Source organism: Manacus vitellinus, unplaced genomic scaffold (assembly GCF_001715985.3).
Source record: "Manacus vitellinus isolate BGI_N305 unplaced genomic scaffold, ASM171598v3 scaffold_1_pilon, whole genome shotgun sequence".
NCBI classification, from domain to species: Eukaryota; Metazoa; Chordata; class Aves; order Passeriformes; family Pipridae; genus Manacus; species Manacus vitellinus.
Genome location: NW_021939396.1, coordinates 17,054,451 through 17,065,911, shown reverse-complemented (window position 1 = coordinate 17,065,911; position 11,461 = coordinate 17,054,451). Strand labels below are relative to the sequence as shown.

The 11,461-nt window shown below is 39.7% G+C and overlaps 1 long non-coding RNA gene across 1 annotated transcript; it reads left to right on the top strand.

Annotated features, from left to right (window-relative positions):
• Positions 1-2,627: 2,627 nt before the first annotated feature.
• Positions 2,628-10,240, top strand: LOC108640532. The gene is made up of 3 exons (XR_001921239.1): positions 2,628-2,790; positions 8,529-8,740; positions 9,258-10,240. It is a non-coding gene; the product is annotated as an uncharacterized LOC108640532 (long non-coding RNA).
• The last annotated feature ends 1,221 nt before the right edge of the window (positions 10,241-11,461 follow it).

The following is an 11,461-nucleotide window of genomic DNA, read 5'->3' as shown; positions in this document are numbered from 1 at the left end:
ACTCTTGTGCACATCTAGCTATTACAATCTTTTGCAAGTCTGTAAATCCTCCTAAGAGAATCCCTCTTTTCTCTGTTACATACTCTTACAGTACCCTCCACAACTTTTCCCAATGGTAGAAATTGTGAGTGGTTGCCACTGTCATGACATAAGAATAATTTACATTCTTCTAGTCTGCCGAAGAGGAACTAGTCCTTCATAGGGTTTGTAGGATCCAGCTGGAACCAGTTAAACTTTTTTAGAGCTCCATCTTTGTGACCAGCTCAGATCAACTAAGGAAAGGAGAAAGCTTGTCCTCTTTTTCATCTCATTAGCACAGGGCAGTGTATTTGAAATGTATCAGACAAAGCAAGAATATTCGAACTCTTTTATGTACTGTAGCTTTATGCTAATCGTCATTGTCCTCTCGGTCAGCCTCTATGGAAAAAAAATGCAGTATCCATCATCTTGATTCACCTGAGAGAGCTACACTGCCTGAGCTATTGTGAAGAGAGAAAAGCAGAAAAGAAAACTAGATTTAATTTTGGGCAAGATTTGTATTGGAGACCCCAGGTCTGGACACACCACTCCAGGTGGGGTCTTGCCAGAGTGAAGTAGAGGGGCAGAATCCCCTCCCTCGCCCTGCTGGCCATGCTGCTTTTGATACAGCCCAACACATGTTTGACTTTCTGGGCTTCAAGTGCACATTGCCAGGTCATGTCCAGCCACTCATCCACCAGCACCCCCAAGTCCTTCCTGGCAGGGCTGCTCTCCATCTGTTTAACCTCCAACCTCTTTGATACCAAGGGTTGCCTCGACCCAGGTGCAGCGTCTTCAACTTGATCATATTGAAGCTCATGAGCCACCTTCCTGAGCTTGTCCAGATCCCTCTGGGTGGCATCCTGTCCTTCACATGTGTCAACCACAGCACTCAGCTTAGTGTCATCTGCGAATTCGATAAGGGTGCACTCATTCCCTTCATTTGTGTCATTAATGAAGATATTAAATATGACTCATCCCCATACGGATCCCTGGGGGACACCACTTGTCACTGATGTCCATTGGGACTCTGAGCTGTTGACCACTACCCTCTGGATACAACCAGCCAACCACACTTATCCATCTAATAGTCCACTCATCAAATACGTCTCTCCCCAATTTAGAGAGAAGGATGTTGTGGGGGCCTGTGCCAAAAGCTTTACAGAAGTCCAGATAAATGCCTTGTGGATGGCATGAAAATGTAAGAACCGCCAAAATAGAAGGGCAGCTGTCTCTAGTTTTTCACTGGTTTAAAAACTACTGATAATCCTAAAATAAGTTAAGGTCTGCTCAGTAACCTGAGACAGTAGGGTGTTGTTATTCTGTATGTCTGAATGCCAGTTTGAGCATTTTTTGGAAGGTGGAGAAACTCGAAAGGTTTCATCCCTTTGTCCATGTTCTTGCACCTGACACACATGCTCCAACACTAGGAGACTGGAGGACTGTTGGGTTGGGTCACTCAGCGTTCTTCAGACAGGAAACACTCAGAGGCACATTGTGCTTCAGACTGTTAAGTGAGAGTTTTGCTCCAGAGGGAAATGTCTCTGAATTAAAACATACTTGTTCTCACCTGTATGAAATTATCTGGGTTTTGGCAAGTGGAGCTTATTCTATCCCCCTGTGTAGTAGTTGGCTTTTGGATTTTTTAGGCCTTCCTTAGCAATGGGGGTCAGAAATCTAAGGAAGTATTCCATATCATCCTTAAGCGTAACACAACATAAAAATAAGGCACAGATAAGAGAGTTCACTCTCTTCTCTCTTCTGGTGGCTGAAGGCGACAGAAGAGAGACCGTCTCTCCACAGACGGTCTTTGCTTGTATAGGCCAAGGCCTGCCATTATCTCTGGTCCTTTTGGGAGGCGTGGGGAGTTGGCTGGTGCCTTGCACAATTCTGTTGTCTCGTTCAGGGAAGTATTTAATTTGTTTTTTTATTTGTTTATTTGCTAGCTCTCTATTAGCGGTGTATATTTGGAGGGAATTTGTTTTTAGGGTTTTTTTTATCCCTGTTTCCCCCTCCCTTTTCCCTTTTTTCCCCCTCAGGAGCTTCCTATTGTGTGTATAATATATTCAAATTGTATATATAATTGTAAATATATGTAAATATATATTTTTGATATAATTCCATTTTTGTTTGGACTTCCTTCGGTTTTTCTGTGGTTTGTTTTTTTTTCCCTCACTTGACAGAGTGGGAGGGGGGGAGGAGACAGCTTAGGCTGGGCAAGAGAACCAGGTCAAACTTACACAAATTCTCTGTCAATCCCTCTTTGTGCCAAGTGGAGAGCAGAGATGGAAGATGATCTGCTAATGGCAGAGCTGAAGAAAATTGCCTGCATGCCTAAAACTAACAATGGTTCCAGCTCTGGAGACACTGGTTCAAAACTGGTATCACGACAATAACTATCACATATTCTTGCATTTGAAGGCATTTACCATCATCAAGAAAGGCTGGAGAGGAGCCACCTCAGCTGATGGGAGGGACTCTCTGCACAGCCTGTGCAGCACAAGGGCAACACACTGGCAGGGCCTCTCCCAGTCCTCAGAAGCAAATGAGCCCTATATCCCGTTTTTAGCCTAAAAGACTTTTCTGCTGTTTTTTCTCAGAGTTTCTACCAAAACCCAGCAGTTTCGGGTGTGCCCGCAGTGCCTCCTGCCAGCCACGGAGCCGCAATGTGAGTGGAGCAGCACCTCAGGCTCGTCTGTCTGCTCCAGCAACTGAGAGATGTTGCTTTGCTTCAGCACAATGGAGTGGGGTTTTGTAATGAAACCAGCTCTGGTGAGTCAGAGAAGCATTTGTCACATATTCCCTATTTCTAAGTTTTCCTCTCCTTTTGTCCACAATTAAGTGGTGATCAAAATCAAAGCTAATTTAGTAATGTTAAAGATAAGTTGCCCCAAGCCCAATTTAAATTAAGGGGAGTTTTCTATTGATTTCATTAATTCATATTGTTGTGGAGGAATACACTGCCAGCAGCTCAGATCAAAGTGGCAGATAGGAGAAATAGAAATTTGCTGTTTCTTCTGAAGTCTTGGAGGAGGAGGCCAATATGTCAGTGCAGAGTATTTGAACCTCTCATGGAGCACAGTCCCTCCCTGTCCCTTCAAATTAACTGTGCTTTTGGCCAGTCTTGCCTTAGGTTTCCAGGTATACATGAGCTTGGGACTAAAAGCAACAGTAAAGGGCCAAACCTTAACATGATTGCTATTTTCGTTGCAAACAGAAAGCAGACTTCCTAACCTTTTCTAAAAACCGTTTGTCAGGCTGTGTACTCTTGAAACAAATCAGATGAGGTTTCTATCAACATGCATAATGATTAATTAAGAGGAATAATTCATAGAAATATAGTTCAACTGCAGTTCTTAATCAAATAATCTCTTGTATCAGAACATTTCCCAGACTAATTACCAGATGTGTGGAGTCATTCTCTTTCTATGTGCAAATTTAACTTATGAAAATTTCATGGAGCTAAGAAAAAAGGTGCAGGAAAGCAGAGAGTTTCCATCCTCCTACAGACCCAAAGGGGGATGACACTGTAACAGTAAGAGTCGGAAAAATCTGTAGTAGTTTTTAAACTATTTATCTTCAGGAGAAATTAGTTTTCCAGAAAGATGGGAGTTCTTTAAGAACAAACTTTTGAATGAGAGAAGTATCATCAGTATTCTTTCTTTCCTTCTTTCTTTCTTTCTTTTCTTTCTTACTTCCTTTCTTTCTCTCTCTTTCTTTCTCTCCTTCTTTTTCTTTTCTTTGGGATGATATTTTTCCCCTAGGTACCTGAAGAAAAAGTGATGATTACAGTAAGATAAATTTAAGAGATATTCCCTATCTAGGGACAGTGGTGACATTCCCATAAATCATGGGTAACCCTAATACATTCTTAAAGAGGCTTAGTTGTCATACATAGGTATGCCTGTTCCCGTCATATTTATCTTTCACTCCACAGCTTATAGAAACCAAATTGCTGTCATCAACAATTATTAATCATCCATTTACCCTGCTGAGACATCTAATAAAGCATCGAATACGGAGTTTGAACACTAGAGAGAAGGAGGGAAAATGGAATGCAAATTTTGAAAAGTAAAGGGAAGAAAAATCTCATGTAACATCTGTGCACCACATGTTCATAAATTACAGTGGGCCTGTGAACGTTTCTTCTCTCATCTATATGTCACGCAGATTTAATAGTTCATAATTTCATGAAAAACAACATTATTATGCACCATGCTTAAAAGTAAGTGTGATCAGCTCTGCAGCAGCACGGCAAGCTGCTTTCCACTGAGGGCAAGCTGTTATGCTTCAGCATCTCGTGGTGTCTCGGTCTTTGCGTGCAAATCCCCTTCTTCATGGCAAGACTGAGGTGAAGCTCCACTGAACTGCAGCTTGGGAGGCTGGGCCCGAGTGTGATAACCTGTGACTCTACAAGGAAATTAGTGTTTTGCGCTTAGACCACCAAAAAATGTTGTTGGAATGTGAAGGCTCTCCGAGAAACACGTCTCACTCAGAACACAGCCTTTCCATCAGCAGTGTGTTGTAGAACAGGGTTTTTTAGCTTGAGTAAAAAAAAAATAAGAAAATATTACAAAGTTAGCATATTTTACAAATTTTTTATCCAACACTATATTACAGGTGTTAATCTAAATATGTGTGCTTCCATCTACTGAACTGAGACAAGCCAAGGGTGTACAAAGGAATACAGTTAACCAGGTTTGCTTTTCCCTTTTATTTCTGGTGAAATGTATCCATCTCTGCATAAAATCTATGTGAATCATTAAATCCCAGGTTTTGGGATGACTGTACACCCACAAGAAAAATCCGGCTATTGCATCTTGTAAACATTTATTCCAAGATGTGGAAGAAAGTGGTGATTTAGATGCAGAGCTAGGAGCAGAAAAGTGAGGGAGAAAGACAAGTCTGATGAAAGGAAATCGTGCTTTTATATTATCTCCCATTCTTAAAATAACCTTCTTCACCAAAATGATGACATCCTAAGGAAGAGGTAGAGCTTATAAATATGCAAGGGTTTTCCCCACATAGATATGGTTAACTAGCAATAAACAAATTGGAGACTACAAGCATTCCAGGGGTAGTGTGCTAAGCACACTGGCAATAGTTTGACTCCTCACAGCCTAAAACATTTAAATTTAATTTAGTTGTAATATACAACTTTAGAATCTTGTTCAAGAAAAATGCAGCTTGGAAACAGTTTCCGGCTTGAGAAATTTTCATCATTTCTCTTTTTCTGCAGATGATTGTTCTGATTTAGGAAACAATATAAAAGATGTAAGGGACTCCAGACCCAATTTGAAGCATTTCAGATTGTTATTCCAAAGAGAGCACAAAGGCACTGTCTTCCTCTGCTTAAGTCTTCATTTAACAAAGTGCTTTAGCACAAGCTTATAGAATGATTTAAGTAGGAATTTTGTTAAATTTGGTAGGAAATTTTGTTGCGGTTATCAAATCCTTGCAGGGGATTGATTTCTGTGTAATCAAATTGCTTTGTTATATGACAGCCTCGTATTTCTCATCTGAGGGCTTGAGACAGCTACTGAATTTTACAAAAGACCATTAATGGCAGTGCAGGGCAGGCAGTGCCTCTCTGGCATGAAGATGACTTTCCTGACTGACTTCTCCAAAGGAATTCTGAACCTGCCAGGGAGTTTAACTGGGTACTGCATGCATTGAACTTTCAGAGCAAGCAAAACCCGTGGATCTGCACAGGGGCCACCAGCCAATGAACTGACTCCCCCAAACCAAGTTAAAACAGGAGTCAGATGTTGGAACCACCTTGTTGGAAATTGTGTTTGTCTGCAGCTGCACAGCAGAGTACTTCCAGTTGCTCCAAATACATGTGTAATGCATTTTTGTATAGGAATTAAGAAAAACTGTGAGTCCAAAATGCCTTAGCAGGCCAAATTTCAGGTTTAAAGGTCATTGTAATTGTCAGAACAAATAATAACATTTTTGATTTGTCTTTTTCAAGGATAGAAAACATAGTGGCGATGTTTTCATAATGAGCAAAGTGAGACTGTAGTGTTTCTGGTTTACTCAGCAGGAAAAGATTTCCTGTCTCTCTCTTTCCACTGTACTGTTGACAGGTGAGCTGGGATGATGCTGTCTTGCAGACCTGCTGTCTCCTCACCCTCCAAAAGGTTCAATTCTGGGGTAGATGTCCTGTGAGTGTGCGAAATTAAGCCTTTTTTTTTTCTGTCCTGGGAAAATGGAGAGTAGAGATCAGTTCTGCAGTGAGCATGAAGAACTTCTGACTCATACTTAATTTGATCTTATCTAAAGCTTGTTGAGTTTAGGAGAATCCTAAGCATATGGTACCAGGAGACCTATAAGATGGGAATTGTGTGTTCAGGAAACTGATTTCAAATAGGAAACAGAAGCTCAGTGATACAAGTGCACCAGAGATAAAACAGGATGGGAAAATACACACCTTCCTGGATGTGGGTTTGTTCCCAGTTGAACTCCAAGTACAAGAAGGAGTTTTGTAGTCTTTGACTGACTGCAGCCCAGACAATTCCTTCTGCTGCTGGACAACCTGGCCCTCTTGTCAGCACTGGGAGAAGGATGGAGCCAGAAAGAATTTACCACAGAGGAGATGATATGTATGGGGAAAACACAAAGCAATTGATCTGTTCTGATTTTGTTGGTGGGGGACTGCAATGATGCATCTTGCATGGATAATATGGCTAAAAGTACTTTACACAGAAAATCCTGAGCAGAGCCTGTGTGAAGCATGTGCTCACTGTAACGGTGTGAGCTGCCTGTAAAATGGAGTTCTGAATATCCTTTCACATATTGCCTGTGCTATAACTCCAGAGAAATTCATACCTATTGCTGCTGATGTGTCACAAGGTGGCTTTGCCCCAAAAGGATTTTGAATTGCTTTATGTCCTGCAGCTGCAAGTCTATCCAGGAGAACATGCTGACTCCTGGGACATTCTGTGCTGAGAAGGCTCTATGGGAGACTGAAAGATTGCAGATGTAATCAAAAGTGGTGAAATCAACAAGTAAAGTGGGGAGCATTTAGTCCATCCCTTAAAAGGATAAAATGTTTCTTTGCAGCCATGGAAATGAAACAAGGATCAGCTTAATACCTGAACACTTGTATCCTAAGCTAAAATGCACGAAGAAATCAATGTGTCATTGCACTTCTGTAAGATAAGAGAGGGAGATGAGTGATCGGCACTGAGGTCTTGGTACCTCGGTGTGGTGGAATCCAAAGATCCATCCAAGTCAGAGCTTTAATTTTCTAGCAGTGGAAACCAGCATTTTGGAATTTCAGAATGGAATTTTGTCATTGTACCCCAAACAGGTAAAAGGAGTTTCCCAGCAAAAAAGAAAAAACAAACATTAATTTTATTTTATGTTACAGTATTTTTCTTTATTATATATTTTATCATTTTATACAATTTTGCAGGAAGTAAAAGTGAATAATGTCAATTTACAGGAATTCATATTTCCAGATAAATAATAAAGGAAAAGTGGATGTTTCTGCCTCCTGATTCTGGGACTAACAGCTAAGCTTATTTCCTGATTAGTCCCTATACAAGTGAGTATATGTGAGAATTTTTTCACAAAATGTTTTTTTATTAAAATGTTGCTTTGGATTATACTGAAATACTTCCTTTAAATTTTATTTTGATGAAAAAGATATTGAAGGTATTGTAAAATTTAATTTAAATTATGAACATAATTCTTGCATTGTATTATATTAATTTTAATTTTTCTAAAATTTTTATTTTTGCTTTATTTAGGTATAGTAATGTTAATATGTATTATGTACATGCAATATCCATGTGTCCAGCTGCTTCATTATCAAACACAAGGTCTTTTGGCTTAGAAAGGAAATAAAAGATGTTTCAGTGAAAATTTTATGTGAGCTTAATGATGATATCTTTAAGGATTCTGAAAATGGAAAGTAACTCCTTTTTAATGAGGCATAATAAAATAATGTAAAATAAAATACCAAATAGAACATCACAAAATACTGTCTTGAAACCCTCTAAATGACAGCTTTCTAGCATGCAAGCAACTGATTTGGAAATACATGTTTTGTGGATTTTTGTCCAATTGAGTTTTTCCCATATATACCAGCGTCAACAAAACAGTATTTAGTTTTGTGTGAGCTTTAGTAGACAAATTCATTTCTGAAATTCTAAATAGAAATTGCAAAGACTCAGCTTTTTCTTCAGTCTCATTAGGTAGTTTAGAAAAAGTTAATTTACTTCTGCCTCTTGTGATTTAACTGCTTGATCTTCCCATCAAAACAACTCTAGCACTACCAAATTTGACAGCTCTGCGTGCTGAGTGAGGATTTGGTGTTTAGAAGAAATCCCTAGAAGGGGCTGGGATGCTGAGACAAATGTGTTTTCCCAGAACACATTTTTCTTTACTTGGAAAAGGTAAAACACCTGAAGAAAATAAAACTCAAGATTTTGAAGACATCTTGTGTAGGACTTACCTGATTTTATTGTCCATCCTGCATTTTTTTGTTTACTTTTTTTTAGAGCCTCCATTGATTTTAACAAAATTAAGTTTATGACATATAAACATATCTACCTATAGGCTGCAGCCGTGTTCCAGCTTTATGTGATTGAGGCATCTGAAGAAGGCTCAAGAGGAGTGGCAGAGGTGCCTGGAGTATTGAATCTTGCAGTTCAGTGAACATGTGTTAGAAACAGTAGTGGAGGAGGATTGAACTGACTCATACATAGATCAGGTGTGTGTTAGTTTTGAATGTTTGTGTCAGTACTGGCAGGTGGTGCTTTGGGAGCAGGGCTGTGGAAGGTGTGCAGCACCAGCAGCAGCAGAGACAGTTCAGAGGCTGCACTTGTCGGGTTTTAGCTGGTATCTCTTGCTGGTGGTACCTCCCATGCATGTCTTGCTGCTTCCCCTCCCAGGGTCACAGTCTGGTGCTCACCAAAGGAGATAAGCTTCCTCATCTGCGTTTTGAGTGCAAGCACATGCTGAAAGTGGGAGGAGAGTTTTGCTGAGATGACAGAAGCATATGTGCAGATAATGTCTCTTCTTGCATCTAGCTCTCTTCTGCAAAATACCAGTGGTGAGTGGTGGTAACTGAAATAAAAAAAAAAAGAAACCAAACCAATGGAAACAATGAGAATGATAGATAAACTCAGTTTTGTATTACAATAGTTGTTATCAAGTTACTGTCACAGGATAGTTTTGCCTTGTGAAATTCCTTTTCTTATCAGCTCTCTCTTTGTCTTGTCTTTCAGATCAAGAAGATACTGGAGCTTGCATTGTAGATTGTTACATTTATGGAATTGAGAACAAGGATAAAAATGTAAGTAAAATGATAAAAAAGTCAAGAAGGGGAGAGAGCAAAGACCTGCTTGCGAGCCTTTACCTTGAAGACATGGCCATGCATGCCAGAGGGGTGAAAGGAATCCCTTGGAGAAGGCAGGATGGCAAGAAGCCTTCTTCAACCTCTGGATGTTCAGCACACAAATCCCTGAGAAGGCCAGTATTTCTTGAGAATACTTTCTTCCATTAATTTTTACAGCAAATAAAGTAGTTGAAGAACGTGGAAATACTTGGTAGAAGACACGTGGCTATGATGCCAGGTACAGAAAGCAAACTGTAGATTTGTTATAACTTTTTCCTTACATTTTAGGTTTGTCCCGAAGATTAGTTAGCTAGTGAACAGAAAATAGGTGTAATAGAAAGAAAAGCAGAAAGAGGCCACACTTAACATCACAGAGTAAGATTTTTTTCTCATTGGTATTTCAAGTTGGATCCTCAAATCCTTTTTCCAGACTCTATAGCAAATAACCATATCAGAGGAAGAAAGATAAATGTGACTATAATGTGCAGGCAAAACTGTGCATAGCTCATGCATAAAAGGATTCTGGATTTTGAGGTCTACTAAATCAGTTGAATTTTATTGCAATATGTTTCTTTGGTTCATTTGTTCAGGAAGAGAGCATATATTAAATATGAAGACAATATATCTAGGATAATAATGATTTTATTAGTTAAGAAAGCAAGGAAACTACGTAATACCCTAGTATTCCTTTATCTGCTTATCCAGTGCTAGTGTAATACATCTTCCTTCTTTAACCAGGATTCTAAATGAATGACAGTCCCAGTAAATTATTGAGGTCCTTCTGCCCACTTTATAAAGGTTGCATCATCCAACAAAGATTAAAAAAATAATAAATGACTCAGGTGGACAATGAAATTCTAAATTTCAAGTATGAAATGGCTACCCTCATTCATGTAAATTGTACCATGAATTTTTACTTTTAAGACAAAAATTAATTCAAAACAAATTTATAGCACTTCCCCTGTAGAAAATTTGCTGCAGGAAAGGGCTGAGTTCACTGAATAAATAAAATCCCCCACCCCTAAATATATAGCGCATTAATGCAAGGCATCTTCATATTGATATGCTGCCAAACAGTCATGATGGCTTATTTCTTTTTGTCTAAAGTGTAAGTTTTTAAGCCATCAGCTGACAGTATTTTTCTTTATTGGCTTGGGTTGGACCGTGCTCACTTACTATGGGTGGACATTAAGCATTTAGTTTGAATACACTGAAAAGACTTAAAAAAGCCTTCCAGATATCCCAGCTTTCAAAAATTCCCATCTCTCATTAAAGATGTGCCAAAGCACAGTTTTAATTAATAGCCCTGAGTGATTTTTTTTTAATGTCAAGATTTTAATAGAAAAATGAATTAGTAGAAGCTTTGAACAAACTTTTCAGTAATTTAATTTTTTTACATTTAATGTTTAATATAAATTTGATGTTGAAGAGCAGTTCTGTCCCATACTGCCTGTGTGCCTGCTTTCTGTTGCTGTAGTACAGCTACTGGACACCAAACTGTGAAGCTCCCAGATGCTGTGTAACCTGTTTAGGAGAGGTGAGCTCATTCCTCTGGTTTCACAAGTCCCTTCAGAGAGGCTTTCTGTCACTCGTACAAATGGAGGCAGGTGTCCTGAGGTCTTTCTCACGACTAGAGAACTGTTTCAGAGATTTTACCATGCAGGAATTCATGGCGGAGGCAGAGATTTGAGAGTTGTGTGGGAAGAAGTTGCCAGCCTGGCTCCCGAGCTTGGGTCCACTGCAAGTGGCAGGTGCTCCTTCCAGCAGTGCCGCGCGGTGGCACATCCGTGTCACTCAGAGAGCGCCTGTGCACGGAGGAGGACTGTGGGAGGAAACACCTGCTCAGCCATTTGAGCTGTGCCTCATGCCAAGCCACGTGGAGCTGTCAATGGCTTTGTAATGCATTTGATCTGTGCTGTGTACTCACAAATATTGCTGCTGTCTGGGCTGGATTTAATTTTGGGGGGATTGCAAGAAAGTACCTTGGGAAGGACTGTATGAGGAGAAGACACATAAACCTTTCTTCCTGACTCAACTTTGTTATTTTCACAAATGTGGAACACATTTGGTTGGTATCCCATTGATTTGTTTACT